The 21,400-nt window shown below is 39.1% G+C and overlaps 1 protein-coding gene across 1 annotated transcript in view; it reads left to right on the top strand.

The window, feature by feature from the left end:
- PRICKLE2 (prickle planar cell polarity protein 2) overlaps positions 1-21,400 on the top strand; it is a 938,433-nt gene that overhangs the window by 520,514 nt on the left and 396,519 nt on the right. The window lies entirely within an intron of this gene.

Raw genomic sequence — 21,400 nt, 5'->3', positions numbered from 1 at the left:
TCACTCTTTCCTCGATTCCTCTGTCCTGTTCTCCTTATTTCTCTTCCATGTATTTCCTATTTATGATCCCAAACTTATGATTGCTCTCCCTCCCCTTCCCCTCCTCTCCTTATTACTCTCCAAGGCCTTAAAAAAGTAATCTCTGCAGCGAAACGCGTGTTGATATCACTGCTGAGAGCTCATGTTCTTTAAATCATATAACAAGAGGTTATGACTATAACAGTCAGATCCAGTTTAGACTGTGGTCCTAACCACGAAGGCTCAGACAGGTAGTGTAGGAGCAATTTAATAGAAACAGATCCTTAGCTTGGTGCATCTATGAATAAAAACTCTGCATGGTACAACAGCGCGATCATAGCAGTGAATGATTTTAATAGACACCTTATAATGATTACGATTTAACTACATGCTATTTGATTACTGAATACTGTCATATACCCACTATAGCATCTGCCTTCTATAAGAAAGGCTTTCCTTTAAGTTATAGTGCTATATAGTGCTATATAGTATATGTAAGGCTGTATAAAATATAGCTCCACTGCTAAGTATTCTCAATAAGATTTCATAGAGCAGTGAAGATCGGTAATTAGAAAGGACATTCAATTTACAGGTGACAGATAACCATTGGTCACAAACTTATAGACTGAAACACTCAGTTTATAAGTGCTAAGTAGAACATGGTTTGCACTATATCCAGCTCATTAGGAGATCATCAATCACACTTGTCACTGTGTCTCATAACAATAGGAGCTTTCCCAGTATCTCTCAGCTATCCTGCGATACAATGTAACACTGATACTTAACCTCATCAGTTAAATATCTACACTTATCCTTCCATACTAATCTCCTCTTTAAGCAGTGATAACTAAGATTATAAGTAGGAGGGGAATGAAATATATACGATTCTGAGAAAAATATATATTATAACAAATCGACAGATCATAAATATTAATAAAGGATTGTCAAATCTAATTAACGCACCAAATATATAAGCAGAACAGTTATGATATAGGAATAATACCAGAGCTCTCAACAGCTTTTATTACCACATTTATTTATCACTTGTCACTTTTCACTATTATCTCGTATTGGTCTATTTACTTATACACGATAGCACTTTTTTTACGCTGTTTTTTTTTTAACAAATTTAATTTTAAAATAAATAATTAAATAAAGGTATTTTTAACTATGGGGAGACAAACAATCTAATAGTACAATCAATTTAAAGGACCTTATGGCCCTTATAGGCCCTACATATAGTTAAACTCTTTTCTTCTTGTGATACCCCAAAACCTGAGTACTCTGAAGTGTATCTATATGTTTTTAATTTTGATAATTTAATTTGTTAATTGTTATAAGTGTTTATAAAGATTAAAAAAAAAAAAAAAAGATTCCTGGAAGGAGAAGTGACAGTTGGGAGTGGTTGGTGGTTGCCGGGGGTGACAGTTGGGAGTGGTTGGTGGTTGCCGGGGGTGACAGGGAGAGAGGAGTGTGATACTCAGGACCACTGAGAGAGTTCTCCCTGTGTCTGGATAGACTGAGAGTGAAATGATAGGGACAGAATGATAATCAAAGTGATATATAAGCAGATTAAAAGTGAAGAAAGTGTAATCGGAGAAGAAGTGAGCAAAAGAGAGGAGTCAGTAAAAAGTAAAGTGCTGGAAATTACTTAGCAGCAGAGAGATCTGTGAATACACAACAGAGACTGAGCTATGTACTGAGGACAGTGTGAGAGGAGAGAGACAAGATGGAGTTGTACAATAACAGTTAAGCAGGCACAATGCAGCATAACTCCCACCATTACATCACTGACACTGAGAACATCAGCAGTTACTTAGACACATGTTACTGATCCCTATATACTTCAACTGCTTACTAAAAAAGAATCAGTTTTTCAGGAAAAATACAGAAATAGTGTTTTGCCAAAATCTTCTTGTAAAGGTCCACAACCACTTAATAAAGTGCCTATTTATAAAGTACAACGGGATAAAAAAAGAAATGTATGGGCCCCAACCACGTGCACCACTTCTACAAATTAGAGATGCTCAGGCTCGGTTCATCGAGATCTGAACACACCCGAACTTAGGGGATCCGAGTACCGAGCAGAGACGGCTCGGTATTTTCGCGCTTTTTTTGGAATCAAAAACTAGGCAAAACGTCATCAGATCTCAGATCTTGGGAGTTTTGAAATCATCATCATCATCACCATTTATTTATGTAGCGCCACTGATTCCGCAGAGCTGTACAGAGAACTCATTCACATCAGTCCCTGCCCAATTGGAGCTTACAGTCTAAATTCTCTAATATAGACACACACTCACATACAGACATAGACAGACAGGGAGAGACAAGGGTCAATTTTTGATAGCAGCCAATTAACCTATCAGAACGTTTTTGGAGTGTGGGAGGAAACCAGAGCACCCGGAGGAAACCCACGCAAACACGGTGAGAACATACAAACTCTACACAGATAAGGCCATGGTCGGGAATTGAACTCATGACCCCAGCGCTGTGAGGCAGAAGTGCTAACCACTAAGCCACCGTGCTGCCCAGAAATGTATAAATACCAGCCCTCCACGGCGATCTAGCGCCATTTGAAAGTGAGACACAGAAGGGGTAGCACACTGTGTAGAGCCGTTGGTCAGGCAAATAGATAGAATTGAAAGAGGAGGGAGGTAGCAGTGTTCAAGAAAGTCTACAGTGACATTTAGGAGAGCTCCACTGCTAATTCTCATTACATAAAAATACAAATACTAGTGCTGCCAGGGTTGGTGTAATTCTGCAGTCAAATTCTACTGTGTTATATAGGTAACACACAAAAAGGAGAGCTCGATTGCTAATTCTCATTGCAGAAAAATACAAATACTAGTGCTGGCAGGCTTGGTGTAATTCTGCAGTCACATTCTACTGTGTTATATAGGTAACACACAAAGAGGAGAGCTCCATTGCTCCATTGCTAATTGTCATTGCTGAAATACAAATACTAGGCATTGCAGGCTTTTCTTCTGACTTTGCAGTCAAATTGTACGGTGTTATATAGGTTACACACAAAGAGGAGAGCTCCATTGCTCCATTGCTAATTGTCATTGCTGAAATACAAATACTAGGGCTGGCAGGCTTGGTGTAAATCTGCAGTCACATTGTACTGTCTTATATAGTTAAAACACAAAGAGGAGAGCTCCATTGCTCCATTGCTAATTGCACCACTTTTCTTTACTGACACTGCTGTGTGGAAATGTGTCCTAGATGTGCTAGGAACTGCCGTGTGTTTGTATCATTGCTCTGTCGCTTAGCATCCAGCCAGGTCGCTGCAGTATTTGTCCGAAAGTGTATGAAAATAATATTGTGACCTGTGAGGTGGTCAAAATTGACTGCAAATGACTTGAAAATTGTGTTATTGAGGTTAATAATAATGTAGGAACAAAAAAAGAGCAAAATTAGGTGATTTTAGCATATTTTAGCAATTTTTCTAAAAAAATACAGATCCAAAGCCAAAACCAAAACACACGAGGACGGTTTTGCCAAAACCAAAACCAAATCTAAACCACAAAGCTAATCCAGATCCGAAACCAAAACCAAAACCACTTCACGGGGGTCAGTGGGCATCTCTAATTATTAGTATGGATAATATAAAGGTTTGGCAATTGTAAATAGTTTCAAAATGATAAGATATTGTTTAAAAATAATTGTGCACTTCTAAAATAAATATCAGAATAATTCTTATTAATAAAAGGAAATTAGTTCAGAATACACCTGTGTCATTTTAAATCTCTGTGGATAAATCTCCTTACCTCTCTGGTGCATAGAAGATCTGAAGTGTTGAAACCAGAAAGAGACCTATCTAATATCGCTTTCATACTGCCGCCCCGGTAATATCCCAGGTTTTTTAAGCCGGGTTTTTTCCGGGGCTCGGAGCGTCCCAGCTCAGAAACACCATTCATACTGCACCTCGGACCTGGGAATTTCCCGGGTTGACCCCATTCATACTGCACAAGTCTGTGCCCTGGCAATTTGTGGGAGTCATCACCAGAGCAGTTTTCATTGGCTGAAAAATGGTGATGTCATTGAAAGGTGACTGGTTTTTTGACGCATAAAGATGATGCAAAAGTGGGTGGTGATTGTTTACCATTTACCACCATCCACCATTTCTCCTAAACTCCTTCTCGAATCTTCCACGGGCTCCCACCGATGACATCATCCTCCAGAGACAGGCAGACAGCCAATCAGCTTGTTTTCTGTGCAACCCGGGTTGAAAAACCCGGGTTGCACCATTCATAGTGCAGGCAACCCGGGTCCGACCCGGGAATTACCCCTCGATAAATCCCGGGTTGAAGACCCGGGTTTTTAGACCCGGGATTTTTGACTTGTACCATTCATACTGCACCAAGACCCGGGTCGTTTGAGCTCGCCCCGGCAAAAACCCGGGATTTTGGTGCAGTATGAATGGGGTATTACACTGGTAAGGTGCAACTTCAACGTATTACTCTAAATAACACCACACGGGGTATTACATTCTTTTTATACTTTATCAAATTCAGTTTAATAGTAGCACCCAGTGTACAATGTAAGAGTAATGCTTCAGCAATGGAAATTTAGGGAAATGAGTCCTTTGTTGAAATAGTATCAAAAATTAGTGCAACAATATCATTTTAGCTTCACAAGATCTATTTAATGATCAGTATTTTAGTGCAATTTTGAAAAGATGGTTACAATGTTTGTTTTTTTTTACTTTAATCTAATATATTCTACTTAAAAAGAAAATTCAAAAGTTTTTTGTTTTATTTGGTTGTTTTGTTATAAATAAACATTCAAACGTTTAGCTTCTTAGTAGTACTAAAGGTCAATATTTTAGAAGAGGAAAGAAAGAAAGTTATGTTGTAGGTGCACTGACACTTCCTGATGATCGTGTTTGATTATAAATGTAAGATATAACTTTTATTAAGTATTGGTTAAAATTGAGCGAAATATAGGTTAAAATGAATAAAAATACTCGCTATCTGTATATATAATCTCTATTAATATTAGGACTTATGCTGGTAGGAATTATAGTAGCGCTGTGGTAATTGTTTTAACAGATATACCTATTGCTCATAGCCACATCTAGCTAACATTCCCCTAGTATTAAATTAGGCTATAGTGTTGCCAATCAATGCCAAATTAAGTAATTCATAGGTATGATCTATTAGCCTTTAAGGTAATAAGTTACTAGGTAATACGGGGAGTGGATTGCTAACTACCTAAAGAATACCACCGAACTGACTCTGGCAAAAGTTTTGCCTTGGACAAAGCAGACCTTAGCGAAACACGCGTCGGCGTCCTTGCTGTCTGTCTACCTGATATCTCTCATACTGGCAGCTGCTATAATACCCCGATATACCCAGAGTCAGTTCGGTGGTATTCTTTAGGTAGTTAGCAATCCACTCCCCGTATTACCTAGTAACTTATTACCTTAAAGGCTAATAGATCATACCTATGAATTACTTAATTTGGCATTGATTGGCAACACTATAGCCTAATTTAATACTAGGGGAATGTTAGCTAGATGTGGCTATGAGCAATAGGTATATCTGTTAAAACAATTACCACAGTGCTACTATAATTCCTACCAGCATAAGTCCTAATATTAATAGAGATTATATATACAGATAGCGAGTATTTTTATTCATTTTAACCTATATTTCACTCAATTTTAACCAATACTTAATAAAAGTTATATCTTACATTTATAATCAAACACGATCATCAGGAAGTGTCAGTGCACCTACAACATAACTTTCTTTCTTTCCTCTTCTAAAATATTAGCATTTAAAGTTAAGGTGGCACCCCCAGGTTGATATTTATATAAGATAACGTATTTATTGGGGTTACATTTTCAGATGATAAACTAGTGCGATAGAACCTCTTTCTTTTTAGTACTAAAGGTCCACAGTTGTCTTGGCTGCTTTCCCAAGTTCTGTTGGGAATAGGGAAGGGAGAGGAAGCAAAGCTCAGACTGCTGTCTTTTCAAACTGAATTGTTGCATGTCTGATGAAATCTCAAGCTCTCAAGCAGAAACAATTTTAATAAATGCTTTTTTGCCGCTAAAATACAGCAGAAATGTTAATAACAATATTTATCAAAATGTATTATTATCAGCTTGGTTTTATTATATTGTTTCAAACTATTTTTGTGTTGGGTTAAATTATAAATCTAATTTGATAAAAGTGGAGTTACTGCATTTTAGAACTAATCTTGCAGGTTGTAGAGGTTACCCTAGAGCAGTGGTCCAGGAAAAGGGATAAATTCCCCCAAATGGGGTAAAAATGAAATTCCTGGGGGTAATGCTGCTGATTCACATGCTGTCAGTGGGATTGTAGACCCCTTTAAATGTGAAATTGCTGTTGTACCAGAAGAGCATCAAGGGTTGGCAGAGGCACTTCTTGAGCTTCGATGCAATAATGAAGCACGTATTACATTTGAAAACAAAGCAGATCTGTCATATTGTTGAATGTCAACAGCTGCAAAGGCCTTCACAATTGCACATGAGGAGGCAGTCAAAAGTTGATGCCTTTTGCAACAACCTACCTTTGCGAACAAGAATTTTTTACTCTAATGAACATACAAACAAAGCAGAGAAATCGATTGGACGCTGAAGACTGTATCCAAATTGCTCTGACATCAAAATGCCCCAATATTGATGCTCTCGTATCAAGAAATGAAGCATCATCATTTCTCCAAAACCTGAAGTTTTGAAGTTGAAGTTTTCAATGAAATTTTGAATAGATTCAATAAAATGTTGAATTCCAATAATTAATAATATATGATTTCCTTCCTTTCAAATCAAGGCGTATCTAAATAAATTTGGGGGTAAAAGGTAAAAAAGTTCCCTGACCCCTGCCCTAGAGGTTTCTAGCAAACGTGAAATTTTATCAGCAGAACATCTGACCGATCCATGTGCAGTCGGCATAAAAACTTAACTGGGATTTATGCAAGTAGTGAGTGTGGTTAGCGTGTGACCTTTCCTTCCAGTTAGAGTAATGAGTTATATATATACAATAAATGCCTCTTCCAGTAATTATGACGTGGCCCATTTACGTGGCCCATTTTTTTATCACCGTGATAAGTAGCGTTAGATAATCAGCCTTATTGCCAATGTGAAATTTTATCAGCAGAACATCGGACCGATCCATGGCTACAAACCTCTAGGGTAGGGGTCAGGGAACTTTTTCTGGGAACCCCAGACAGAGTAAGGGGTCTATTTATTAAAATACAGCAATAAGGCTGTTTATCTAATACTACTTATCACAATGATAGAAAAATCACCTATCGCTGCAATTTGCCATTAAAATATTGCCAAGGCACCTGAGTGATACTCTGTTGAATCGACGATACTAGCCTGGAGTGTTAAGGGAACATCTGGAATATGTTTTGTAGTGGATGGATATTCCTAGGTGTAAATGTAATGTACAGATGACGATTGACTTACCTTTTTTTTAAAAAAGCCTCCTCCAGCAGCTGATTCTTTCTGTAGATAAGATACAAAGTAACAGTCAATTATCTTGACTAGCACCTTAAGTGCAATTAGCCAAACTATTTCCACTTCTGACCCCAATCTGTGCACCTTACACCATTTTATTCCTAAGTGCATTATCTATGAACTTGAATTGATGTTATTTTTCTGGTACATATGCTCAGTTTGGCACATAGGAATATCCTTACAAATAAAGGGGACAAATAAGGGCCAGGACATTAAAGAAGGACATATTATAATTACAGAGCTTTAATTACATGCTTACCATTCTCCTCTGGTGAAGGGGCCACAAACCAGATTATATCTGGATCCAGTTCCTAAAAATAGAAAAAAATTATACATAAGAATAATGCTTCAAACCTTAAATTTGCTGCCGCTACATACAATTGATATATAATAATTATTAATCATACTGCTAGTAATTTCTGCTTAGTGTTACTTACCATCTCTCTACTTCTGCAATTCCCCATTTTGTGGGTCAGTACTGACTGTAACATCCTGGAGGGACTTAATATATAGTATTTTGCAGCAAATACTATATCACATGATGTGATACACAGGTGATGACCTTGCAGCCATTATTTGCTAATTAAAGTGGTCCCAACAACATTTACATTTTTCAATGTTTTGTCCATTACATGTTATTAGTTTAAAAACAAATATTATGACAAAAAAAAGGACTAATAATGTTTGTGCGAGGTTTTCTTGTGAACGCCCATGGTTTCTAATGTTTGTTTGTTTGTTTTTTTATTTGACATATAAACCAAACCTCCCAACATTTCAATAATCTATTGAGGGACACTTAAAATATATTTTTTTAAATTGCACTTTTTCAATTATCAAAGAAAGACCCATCCTTCTCCCCATACTTTGTGTACAAGTTACAATAAAATATCTACAGCTACTAACAGTCAAAAACATTAACAATCATCCTAATATATAGGATGTAAGCTGTAATAAATTATAAAATGACCGGTGAATTGGGGGTCTAAACGAAAGATACTTGTGAGATATGTATAAACATGTATTTATATTAAAATAAAAAGAATGGATGTTTCCCAAATAGGAAAGTATAGTTAAATAAACTTCGATTAAGGGGATGCAAATAAGAGAATACATATCAAATAAACTGTAAATTAAGGCTTATCTGAGACTTACTTGACTATTTTGAAAATAAATTTCAGGGACATTGTGCAAGTAGCATCTAGGAGCGGCGCACTGTCAAAGGGGGCGTGTCCTGCTCTGTCACAAGGGGCGGGTCTAGCTCTATGTGTGGGTGTGTCTAGTACATAGTACCGCCCATGAGCATGTCCTGCACCACCAGTTGGACCCTATAGTTTTGATAGAAAAATCACCTATCGCTGCAATTTACCATTAAAATATTGCCAAGGCACCTGAGTGATACTCTGTTGAATCGACGATACTAGCCTGGAGTGTTAAGGGTTGACTTACATCTTTGCCAGACCAGCCTTAAATAGGTTGCCCATGCTCTGCATGAGGAAGCAATCGCTGGCGTGTCGTTTTCACCAGAGATTTTAGCCTTTTAATAAACTCCTAAATTACCATTGTAGGATATGAAATTTAAAATGATCAGATCATGAATGAATATTGGGCTGTTTGCCTCCTGGATTAATGCCACAGCAAAGAAAACTTTTCTACTACTTGCTTCTTACAAGCGAAAAATGATTTCATATATAACACATGATCTGCAAGGATATAGCAATGCCCACTATATGGAAAATACACTGAATATTTATGGCATTACAGGAGTTGCACCAAGCTACATTAATTTTAAAACATGGAAGCCTTTTTGAAATTGCTTCTTAATGTAGAATAATTGTTTGTGTTCAAATGTTGTAAAAAGCCTATAAATATAGATATAAAATATATCTGACTCGATTATAGCTTGCAAAGTTCCGTAGAGATTGCATCCTTACAGGCTGTAAAAATTACCTGCTTTTATCACCGTGAACCAAATGAAACATATTCATTGCCACTTTGAACTCTTTCATAGAACTTTTGCTAATCAGTTTTATGTTTCTTGAATTTTCTTAGTAGCAACGTCTGCTATAGGTTGGAGATTTTCTTTTTTTAATAGACAAATGATTTCATACTAACCTACTCTCTCGGAATATCTGGGATATTTCCTGGACTTGCAATAGAGCTCGGCACCCTCCCACATCCCACCCATTTCCCTAGTGAAGTGGGCAGGGGTTCATTCACAGCGATCACGCCATCATGGTCGTACAGATTATTCAGCATAAAGATCTCCTTACAAAAGCAGCATGCAAGACCTAACTTCCTTTTCATATGTGCTCAATGTTCTTTTTCTATATCGCCAACTAGTGTCATAAACCGGTAATACACCACATAACACCACTCTCTTATTCTCTTTTTTAAATCACATTTTTGGTGCCTACCCCCAATTCTTTTCACTGAACCTCCATTCCAGGATAATCCAGAAGGTTTTTGTTTAAAGTAGGCAAGTATGACTACTACACAACCGGTTTTATACCTAGTATATTTGGAAAAAACCTTTGTTAAAACTTTAAAGTGATTACTGCGGGTAACAGTCACTTCACGTTATGCACTAATACTTTAATCTTGTACATCCGGCAACACCTAGCAGTGCATGAAAAGTATGTGCAGTCCTGACTACCACAAAGTGTACAAACATGCAAATACAACTAGCTAACTGCCTTGGTTTCAAATATACAGTTTACTGGATGGGGTTAGAAAACTCACAAGTGAGATGTGTAGCAGAAGTCACTCTATAGGGGTATTCCTGAGACATATTCCACCCTCTATGCAAGTATTTTACTATAATCTGGACCCTGGGAATCCTGTTTCTCTGGAATCTGTTTCAGGCTATACAGGTAAAATAAGACTTGAGTGTGGCAAAATTAAATGATTTATTTAACTATGGTGGAGGAGAATAAAGCAGTCAGTCCGACGCGTGCCAGGCAAAACCCAACTGTCCTAGCATCTACTTAGGACTCATCCGGGGCAACTAAACCCCTGGGTTCAAGTGGGGGACAGCCAATCACACCCCAGGCGCACATATCTACCTGGACGGGGCACGACGTCCCGATTCCACAGAACCCGTCCATCTTCAGGGCTATGCGGAAGCAACCACAGGGCAACCCACAGGGGTAGTACCTGAACCGAGACGAATAGCCGATTCACTCGAAGAGAGGCGGGTTTGACGTGCCCAATACCGTAAATGTGCGCCCAAACAACCACTGGCCGTCGACTGAACTGCGTTTTCCGGCCAATACTCCATCCATCTTTGCGGACAGCTATGACCGCCACCAGAAACTGCTACCCATCCTGAATACTAGTAACCAGCCGATTCTTCATGTTCCTAGGAGCAGGGAGGGTGGGTGGGCAACATCAAGATCTGCAAGGCTGAATAAAACTCCGCCCATCCAACTTATAGCCTTTGTACCCCTCCCCTATGACACCGGATGGGCGTACCAAAATAGTTAACTATTAACACTCCAGAGAATAACTCAGTTAAAGATACAGCAAAGCTTTTATTATACTTCGTTCCTATGCAGATCTCAGTTCTTATTCTTTTTACTTTTATTACATTTTTTGTGAAAGCACCATTTAACTTTTGCTTCTTGTATACAATGTTTCATGTATCACTTTAGTCTAGTAATAGCCATTGCTTTGCAAATCATCTTTATTAAATATAATAAATTGAATAACTTGCTGAAAACATTTGTCTGTGCCAAGTAATTTACAAATAGAATGTTCAAAAGCCCCTCTTCTAAAGAGAGAGATTAGATTCCTCTTATCTCAGCCGCTCAGAGTACAAGCCAGAATCTCACTCCGCGTTCTGATTTTTGTCAAATATTTGGTGACATTTTATTCTGCCGAAGTGGAAATTCTGAGATTACTTTATATCTGCCTGTATTTATCCAAAATGTATGTTGTGAGGTTCTAAGTTGCAATTTATTATTAATTTGCTTATATAGCTAACTCATGAAGAAGATTGGAACTGCTGATCAGACTTAAACAGTCTCAGTTGGTTTCCCGCTCATTTGTTGTACTGGTTTTCTATCAAGGGAGTATTGTACGAAGGGCCAGTGTGATGTTAATGGGTACCAATTACACTATTCTGGAATTCTCTACCATCAGGAGCCATACGGGTGCATTTGTGCCAACCTGGGCCATTTTTATTTTGAGGGACATTTTGCGGGCGATCAGGTATCCATCTGTTGTGGATTCAGATCTAAACTTGAACTATGTTGCTCCCATGAGGTTCTGTTTAAAGGAGTGACCAATGAAACGATTTTACACACTGAGGGCCAATAAAAGGCTTATGTCTGATATCTTAACCTCTTACACCTTCTTCCTTTTATTCAACTATTACCTTAGAGTAACGACACGAGACTTGAGTGTGGCAAAATTAAATGATTTATTTAACTATGGTGGAGGAGAATAAGGCAGTCAGTCCGACGCGTGCCAGGCAAAACCCAACTGTCCTAACATATCCTTAGGACTTTCCATCTGGGGCACCAACAACCCCTGGGTTCTAGTGGGAGACAAACCAAAACAACCCCGCGCACACATATCTACCTGGACGGGGCACAACGTCCTGACTCTACCGAACCCACCCAACCTCTGGGCTATACGGAAAGCAACCACAGGGTAACCCACAGGGGCAGTACCTGAAACCGAGACTAATTGCCGATTTCCTCAAAGAGAGGTGGTTCACCATGCCCAATACCGTAAATGTGCGCCCAAACAACCACTGGCCGTCGACTGACTGCGTTTTCCGGCCGAAACTCCATCCATCTTCGCGGACAGCCATTCTGCGGCCATAAACTGATACCCATCCTGAACAATATCCAGCCGATTCCTCATGTTCTCAGGAACCAAACGAATCAGGGAAGGTGGGCGGGCAACGTCCAGATCTGCAAAGCTGAATAATACTCCGCCCATCTAACTTATTACCTCTGAACCCCTCCCATATGACACCGGATGGGCGTACCACCAATAGTTAACCCTTACCTCCAGAGAATAACTCAGTTAAGAATACATCACAGCTTTTATTATCCTTCGCTCCTTTGCAGATCTCAGTTCTTATTACCCTAGTCTGTGTTTGTGTGTGTGTTAGGGAATTTAGACTGTAAGCCACAATGGGGCAAGGACTGATGTAAGTGATTTCTCTGTACAGCGCTGCGGAATTAGTGGCGCTATATAAATAAATGATGATAATGATGATAATGATAGTGCCATCCTAAGGCGCCACGGTGGTATCCGCCCGATCTAAGTTTTTCTTCAGCTACACTGGCCGAATATTCTCAGGACATGTCAAGGACACTATCACATATGAACTTTATATGTGAGCAGGTCAGTGCAGGCTGATAACACTACTAACACGGTGGAATGTGGTTTTAGCTATAATGTGAAAGGGCAACATCAATCAGCTTTATATGACACAGTCTGTATCTACTGATCTATCTACATCCGTGGGGATTTTTTATTAAATTTTTCTATTTTTCTGTTAAGTGAGTAGTCTGGTGTTGATAAAGATACAGGTATGTGTACGGATACAGATACATATGCAGATACTGGATACAGATATGATGATTGGATACGGATACGTGTAGGGTATGATGATACAGATACGTGTACAGATACAGATACATATGCAGGGACTGGATACAGATATGATGATCGGATACGGATACGTGTAGGGTATGATGATACAGATACGTGTACGGTTACAGATACATATGCAGGGACTGGATACAGATATAATGATCGGATAAGGATACATGTAGGGTATGATGCTATAGGTACACGTAGGGTATGATGATACAGATACGTGTACGGATAGAGATACATATGCAGGGACTGGATACAGATATAATGATCGGATAAGGATACAAGTAGGGTATGATGCTATAGGTACACGTAGGGTATGATGATACAGATACGTGTAAGGTTACAGATACATATGCAGGGACTGGATACATATATAATGATCGGATACGGATACGTGTAGGGTATGATGATACAGATACGTGTACGGATACAGATATGATGATCGGATAAGGATACATGTAGAGTATGATGCTATAGGTACACGTAGGGTATGATGATACAGATACGTGTAAGGTTACAGATACATATGCAGGGACTGGATACAGATATAATGATCGGATAAGGATACGTGTAGGGTATGATGATACAGATACGTGTACGGATACAGATACATATGCAGACGCCGTATACAGATATGATGATCGGATAAGGATACATGTAGGGTATGATGATACAGGTACACGTAGGGTATGATGATACAGATACGTGTACGGATACAGATACATATGCAGACACTGGATACAGATATGATGATCGGATACGGATACATGTAGGGTATGATGATACAGGTACACGTAGGGTATGCATTTCACCGCTGGGTGCATATGATCGAGCAATGCTCCTCGTATGAAGCTACTGGGTTTACAGAGTGTCTAGGACAGAACTTGTTGAATTTTAGATTTAATTTACAAAGGTACAGGGCATTTGGATATAGTTACATGCAGAGACCTATTGGCTATCAGCAATAGGTAATAGGTAAACACAAAGGGCCTGTACTTTCAGAGTATTTCCATAAGTATGGTAATATGTGTTCCTGGGGCAGTTGGTGGAGATGGACAGTCTTTCAATTTGGATCGGGCCCATGAGTTGCCGATATTTTGGAAGTGGCTCCTCTGTTAACGACACTGTCGCCTTTCCCCTCCTACAGGAGTGGGTCTTCAAGGGGGGCCTATGACCTGGTGTTGTAGCCCAACACCTTCCCTGGTTTACTTCCTCATGCTACACAGTAACATATGTTTTCAGGGGAGGGTCATGCAGACCCATTTTATGATTAATATTTCCAATACAAATTTACCCATCTGTAGTTATTGAACAAGGATAGGTCGAGTGGATGAGTGGGGTTGATACACAGTTTCTCTCATGCCCTGTGGGACAGACGGTATGCCTTGCAGCATGGAGGCCCTTCCTGCTCCTAGTTGTGGATCTGGGTAGGGATCCTAGTTGTATTGATGGAAGTGGTATTTTGAAGGTGGCGTTTTCTTGTCTATAGGAATTTAGACAGGAAACGTCCTCGTAGTCATGACAGGAGCCACTGATCACTGTTATCTGGTAATCATTGGGTCTACAGGGGCACGGTGTAACAGTAGCCCGGTATTTCTGGCCTCACATTTTCAGCTTGGGCGCGGGTATTAATCCTGTGAGAGGTTTGCTTAATGAATTTGGAATTGCACCATAGCCTGCGCATTTAATTAATCTGATATACAGTATTTGCAATGCAGTCTCCTATGGCGCTGCAGTCCCTTATGTTAATGCTTTGCTCACTTCATTTATATTGCTTGGTGCACAGTATTTACACTGTGGTCCCTTATGGTTATGTTTCATAACACACAAAACCTTTGTGTGTTATATACAAAATGTATTTAATTACGCAGGCAGATTAATGTAATACACATATTTAACCTTTTTATTAATGTGTATTGAGTGTACAATCAAGTGATACATAGCTATAATTAAGGAGGCAGACATAGGCAATACAAATATAAATAAAACTTTGTTATAAGAGTACACTGACAAAGGTTTATAATTAAACTGGCAGACATGTGCTGTACGCATTAATGCAATAGACACCTGCTATTGCTTTACCGCTAGAAGCACCTAATTACCAAATGAGTGACGTGATCAAAACCAGTGGACAGCAACAGGCAGCCAATCGCTAGGCTGCCTGTTGCCATACACCACCCAGGGGTATGGGAAGAGTCCTGGTGCTGTCAGCACGGGGCTGGATACCCCTAGGGAGGTGGCCCGCAATTTTTTTGCGAACCCCAACTTCCTAAGGAATCCAGCCCTGTACTGGCCAGCCTGGGATTGGTTGTCATCGTGGCAGAGGGACCCCCCTGGTACAGGTTCCCCTGCTATGGTGTCTCTAGTCCCGGTTGGCTAAATCTAGGGCTTGTTGGCTAAGAATTGGGGAGACGCCACGATGTTTGTGACCGTGTGATGATCCTATTGGTTGTAGGAAAGGCTAGAAGTATTTGTAGTAGTTTATCCTTTTGATTGGGTCTAGATAGAACCTTGTTGAGTGAATTAGGTTAGAGAATGCTGTGGAGATAGTTTAGTTAGGTGTAAATATGGGGAATAGACTGTTCTCTTGGTGGTTCTTATGGGTCTATTGTGCTGAAAAATAGCTGGGAAGAAGAAACAAAGTTTTTTTTTTAACTTTCCTATTGCAGGTGATGGTAAAGTAATGTACCTGATTGGGTAGTGTATTGTATTTTTATGTAAAATGGTGTGAATTGTCCTAGAAGTTGTAAAGATTCCTGGATCACAAATGTCATGCTTGACCTTGAGCATGCCCTCCATTCATAAGTTCTGATTCCCCACTACTCGTACTACCACTGCCTCAATCTGTTCAACAGGTCAGACCATCCTCCCCTACTGAGAGCTCCTTCCATACTGCCCATCCCTACAGGTCGTCTCATTGAGAAATACAAACTGCAGTTACTTCCCTAATAATGTTTCTCAATGACACATCAGCACCACCCCTTTATTATTTGTGTTTCCCCTCATTAATATATTACCCCACACACACAAAAACACTATAAAGACCGTTCCCTCAGTATATTACTTCCCACACATTCTTATCCCTCCACATCCACAAACCCACTCACAGCTGCTGCATATTCAATCATTCCCACCTTACTCCCAATCACCTGCAAGTCCTGAGTCATATAAAGACAAACACAGCACCATAACACTGCATCCCGGACATAGTCCACACTATCAGCATGGACAATATGTGTTAGAATATGAGACTTGCTACACTCATTCATTTAAAGAACCACTCCCACACATTGGATGCTGCTTTTTTTTTATTTATTGATGTTTCACACAAACTCCTAGGTGTTGGTGGGGCTTCCATCCTGGTGGAGTGAAGTAGGTTAGTGACTGCTGTGGAGAAATTACCTACCTTACTCCAGTGCGTACACCTTAACAAGGTAGGAACACTCCCCACAGCAGCCACAACCAGGATGGAAGCCCAAAGGGACATGGTATTATTCTGCATCTGTGTTATTTATAGTTATGCAGCACATCCATAATACAGCTCGCTGGATGCAGTTTGGCTTCTTCCTGTAAAATGAAAAGAAACCTGGTAAATGACAACGGTCAAGAGAGACATGTGCACAATACAAATATTTTAGAAGGGTATATATATATATATATATATATATATATATATATCTACACACTGTGAGGGGAAGGGGTTTTACACTTCCTCAGTTCTTCTGGAGTTACGAAGGTCACTTACTTTGTGCGTGGTTCCTCCTCTTGAAGTTGTATGTCTTTTGAGGTTTCCTATGGTACAGGGAAGAGAATAAAAAAAACATTTTAATAGGAGAAAACAATCTAACCAACAATATAAGCTCTTTATGCGACATTATATGTATGAGATTTAATTCAGAAGATAATATATGTCTATATTCATTTAAAGAACCACTCCCACACATTGAATGCTGCTTTTTTTTTAATTTATGTTTAACAAGAGCTCCTAGGTGTTGGTAGGGCTTCCATCCTGGTGGAGTGAAGTAGGTTAGTGACTGCTGTGGAGAAATTACCTACCTTACTCAGGTGCCTACACCTAAACAAGGTAGGTACTCTCCCCACAGCAGCCATAACCTGTTACACTCCACCAGGATGGTAGCCCAACCAACACCAAAAGTCAACGGCATTATTCTGAATCTGTGTTATTGATTTTGATTCAGTACATCCATAATATTGCTGCCATGAAGCAGTTTGGCTTCTTCCTGTAAAATGAAGAGAAACCTGGTAAATGATAACGGTCAAGGGAGCCATGTGCACAATACAAACATTTTAGAAGGGCATACATATATATATATATCTACAGACTGTTAAGGGAAGACACCGGAAAAGTGTTTGGATGTGTTTACACTTTTTCAGTTTTTCTGGAGCTATGAAAGTCACATGGTGCTTGGTGCATCATCCAATCGATGATATGTGGAGGTTTCCTATGGTACAGGGAAGAGAATAAAGATACATTTTAATAGGAGAAAGCAATCTAACCAACAATATAAGCTCTTTATGGGACATTATAGGTTTATGAGATTTAATTCAGAACATATTATATGTCTATAAAGGTGTGCTATCAATAGAGTAGTGTAAGCAGAGGTGTGGGGTATAAATGGTGGGTGTTGTAGCAGAAACCCAAACACTATTCTATTATTACAGACATGTCACTCAGCCAGAGTAGGTAGGTAGATAGGTAGACAGAGAGACAGACACACTCTAACAATTCTCATCCAGCCTTCAATCAGCCAGTAATTGTATAATGACTTTGTATGATGTAGTTCCACAACATCTGGAACATGTTTTGTAGTGGATGGATATTCCTAGGTGTAAATGTAATATACAGATGACGACTGACTTACCTTTTTCTTACAGCACCTCCTCCACCAGCTGATTTGTTCTGTAGATAAGATACAAAGTAACAGTCAATAATCTTGACTAGCACCTTAAGTGCAATTAACCAAACTATCTCCACTTCTGACCCCAATCTGTGCACCTTACTTGAATTGATGTGTTATTTTTCTGGTACATATGCATAAAGAACCACTCCCACACATTGGATGACGCTTTTTATATTTATGTATAGCAAGACCTCCTAGATGTTGGTGGGGCTTCCATCCTGGTGGAGTGAAGTAGGTTAGTGGCTGCTGTGGAGAAAGTTCCTACCTTGCTCCGGTGCGTACACCTAAACAAGGAAGGAACTCTCCCCACAGCAGCCACAACCAGGATGGAAGCCCAAAGGGACATGGTATTATTCTGCATCGGTGTTATTTATAGTTATGCAGCAAATCCATAATACAGCTCTTTGGATGCAGTTTGGCTTCTTCCTGTAAAATGAAAAGAAACCTGGCAAATGACAACAGTCAATAGAGTCATGTGCACAATACAAACATTTTAGAAGGGTATATATATATATATATATATAAAATATTATATTCTACACACTGTGAGGGGAAGGGGTTTTACACTTTCTCAGTTCTTCTGGAGTTATGAAAGTCACTTACCTTGTGCGCTGTTCTTCCTCTTGCAATGTAATGTATTTTGAGGTTTCCTATGGTACAGGGAAGAGAATAAAAAAATCATTTTAATAGGGGAAAACAATCTAACCAACAATATAAGCTCTTTCTGCGACATTATAGGTTTTAGAGATTTATTTCAGAAGATAATATATATAAAGGTGTGCTATCAGTAGAGTAGGGTAAGCAGAGGTGTGGGGTATAAATGGTGACTTTGTATGATGTAGTTCCACAACATCTGGAACATGTTTTGTAGTGGATGGATATTCCTAGGTGTAAATGTAATGTACAGATGACGACTGACTTACCTTTCTCTTACACCTCCAGCAGCTGATTCTTTCTGTAGATAAGATACAAAGTAACAGTCAATAATCTTGACTAGCACCTTAAGTGCAATTAGCCAAACTATCTCTCCTTCTGACCCATTTTATTCCTAAGTGCCTGATCTATGTACTTGAATTGATGTTATTTTTCTGGTACATACGCTCAGATTGGCACAGAGGAATAGCCTTACAAATAAAGGGGAAGGAAGGGCCAGGACATTAAAGAAGGACATAATATAATTTCAGAACTTTTATTACATGTTTACCATTCTCCTCTTGTCGAGGGGCCACAAACCAGATGATATCTGGATCCAGTTCCTAAAAATAGAAAAAAATTATACATAAGAATCATGCTTCAAATCTTAAATTTGCTGCCGCTACATACAGTTCATACACGTTTATTCTAATAATTATTAATCATACTGCTAGTAATTTCTGCTTAGTGTTACTTACCATCTCTCTACCTCCTCTATTCCCCATTTTGTAGTTGAGGTACTGACTTGTAACAGCCTGGAGGGACTAATATATAGTGTTTTGCAGCATGAAATCCTAATGATGACGACTTAGCAGCCATTATTTGCAAATTAAAGTGGTCCCAACAACATTTACATTTTTCAATGTTTTGTACATTACATGATATTAGTTTAAAAACAAGTAATAGGACAAAAAAAAGTACTAATAGTGGTTGTGTGAGGTTTTCTTGTGAACGCCCATGGTTTCTAATGTTTAGTTGTTTGTTTTTTTATTTGACATATAAACCAAACCTCCCAACATTTCAATAGTCTATTGAGGGACACTTAAAATTACATTTTTTAAATTGCCCTTTATCAATTATCAAAGAAATACCAAAGCTTCTCCGCATACTTTTGTGTACAAGTTACAATAAAATATATACAGCTACTAACAGTCAAAAACATTAACAATCATCCTAATATATAGGATGTAAGCTGTAATAAATTATAAAATGACCGGTGAATTGGGGGTCTAAAAGAAAGATACTTGTGAGATATGTATAAACATGTATTTATATTAAAATAAAAAGAATGGATGTTTCCCAAATAGGAAAGTATAGTTAAATAAACTTCTGTTAAGGGGATGCAGATAAGAGAATACATATCAAATAAACTGTAAATTAAGGCTTATCTGAGACTTACGTGACTATTTTGAAAAGAAAATTCAGGGACATTGTGCAAGTAGCATCTAGGAGCGGCCCACTGTCAAAGGGGGCGTGTCCTGCTCTGTCACATGGGGCGGGTCTAGCTCTACCTGTGGGTGTGTCTAGTACATCCTGCACCACCAGTTGGACCCTATAGTTCTATGAGCAGTTTGTGTATGGGTCGCACGCCACCAGAATCTGTATGTGTAACAGGGTTGTAAAATGATTATTTTTATTTTACTGTAAACATTATGACAACGCCAGTGATAACCAAGCAGCACAGCACTGAAATTACTGCTGCACAGCTTGATAAATACTAAGGTCTCCCATGCAGAAGCATGGGGGATCAAGTACTCATGATTAGAGATGAGCGGGCTCGGATTGTGCTAATCCGACGGGATCCGAGCACTGTTCGGGTATTTACTGCGGAAAAAAAAAATGAAACCCAGGCTATGACGTCAAAACCCGGCGTCGGATCTCGCGAGACTCGGATTGCATAAATTCCCCGCTTGCGGCCGCCATCTTCAGTCGGGCTCAGATCAGGGAAGAGGGAGGGTGTATTGTGAGTGGATGGAGCTGGTGGGTGTTCGTGTGTGCTGCACATTTTCCACGATTTTGAGATTCATTACAAGAAGGTAAAGCTTCGATTTGTCTGTGGAAAATCTGGAGTTCAATCATGGATGAAAACGTAGACAAGGTTCACTATATACTATTTTAAACACTTCCATATTGTTTTAGTCCAACATAGAAATGTATTGTATCCCAAATGATAGGAAATATCGCTTAACTTTTGATGACTTTAGCTATTTCTTATTGATTAACAATAATGAAGATATGTGTAAAACTGATTGCCAACCACCTTTCTCCCCTGATCCACCTCGTAATAAAACTGGACCTAGTAGAATATGTTTAACTTCAATCTAACTTTGATGCCCTAATCATTTGCACCCTTCCCCATGTTCATGCTTCTGGGGCTTGATGTAGTATGGTCCTTTTACTATTTAAAACCCTCATACTCTCTGACATACCCCCTCCCTTACAACAACTGCACTCAGGTCCTGCAAACCAGATGTCAATCCCCTGGGTTTGGGGGAGTCTCCAGTTTGCTCTGTAACTCCTCTGGTCTATCACACATCTATTAAATCATACTACAATATTCATCTATGAGTGACCTAAGAGTAGGCGCCAGTCACCACAAACCAGTCCTATATGTAGATCAATAAATCCTAATGTTAAGATTGTCCCAGGCTCC

This window comes from Mixophyes fleayi, chromosome 8 (assembly GCF_038048845.1).
Source record: "Mixophyes fleayi isolate aMixFle1 chromosome 8, aMixFle1.hap1, whole genome shotgun sequence".
Lineage (NCBI taxonomy): Eukaryota > Metazoa > Chordata > Amphibia > Anura > Limnodynastidae > Mixophyes > Mixophyes fleayi.
Note: the sequence above shows the minus strand (reverse complement) of the source record. Positions and strands in the feature narration are given on the sequence as shown.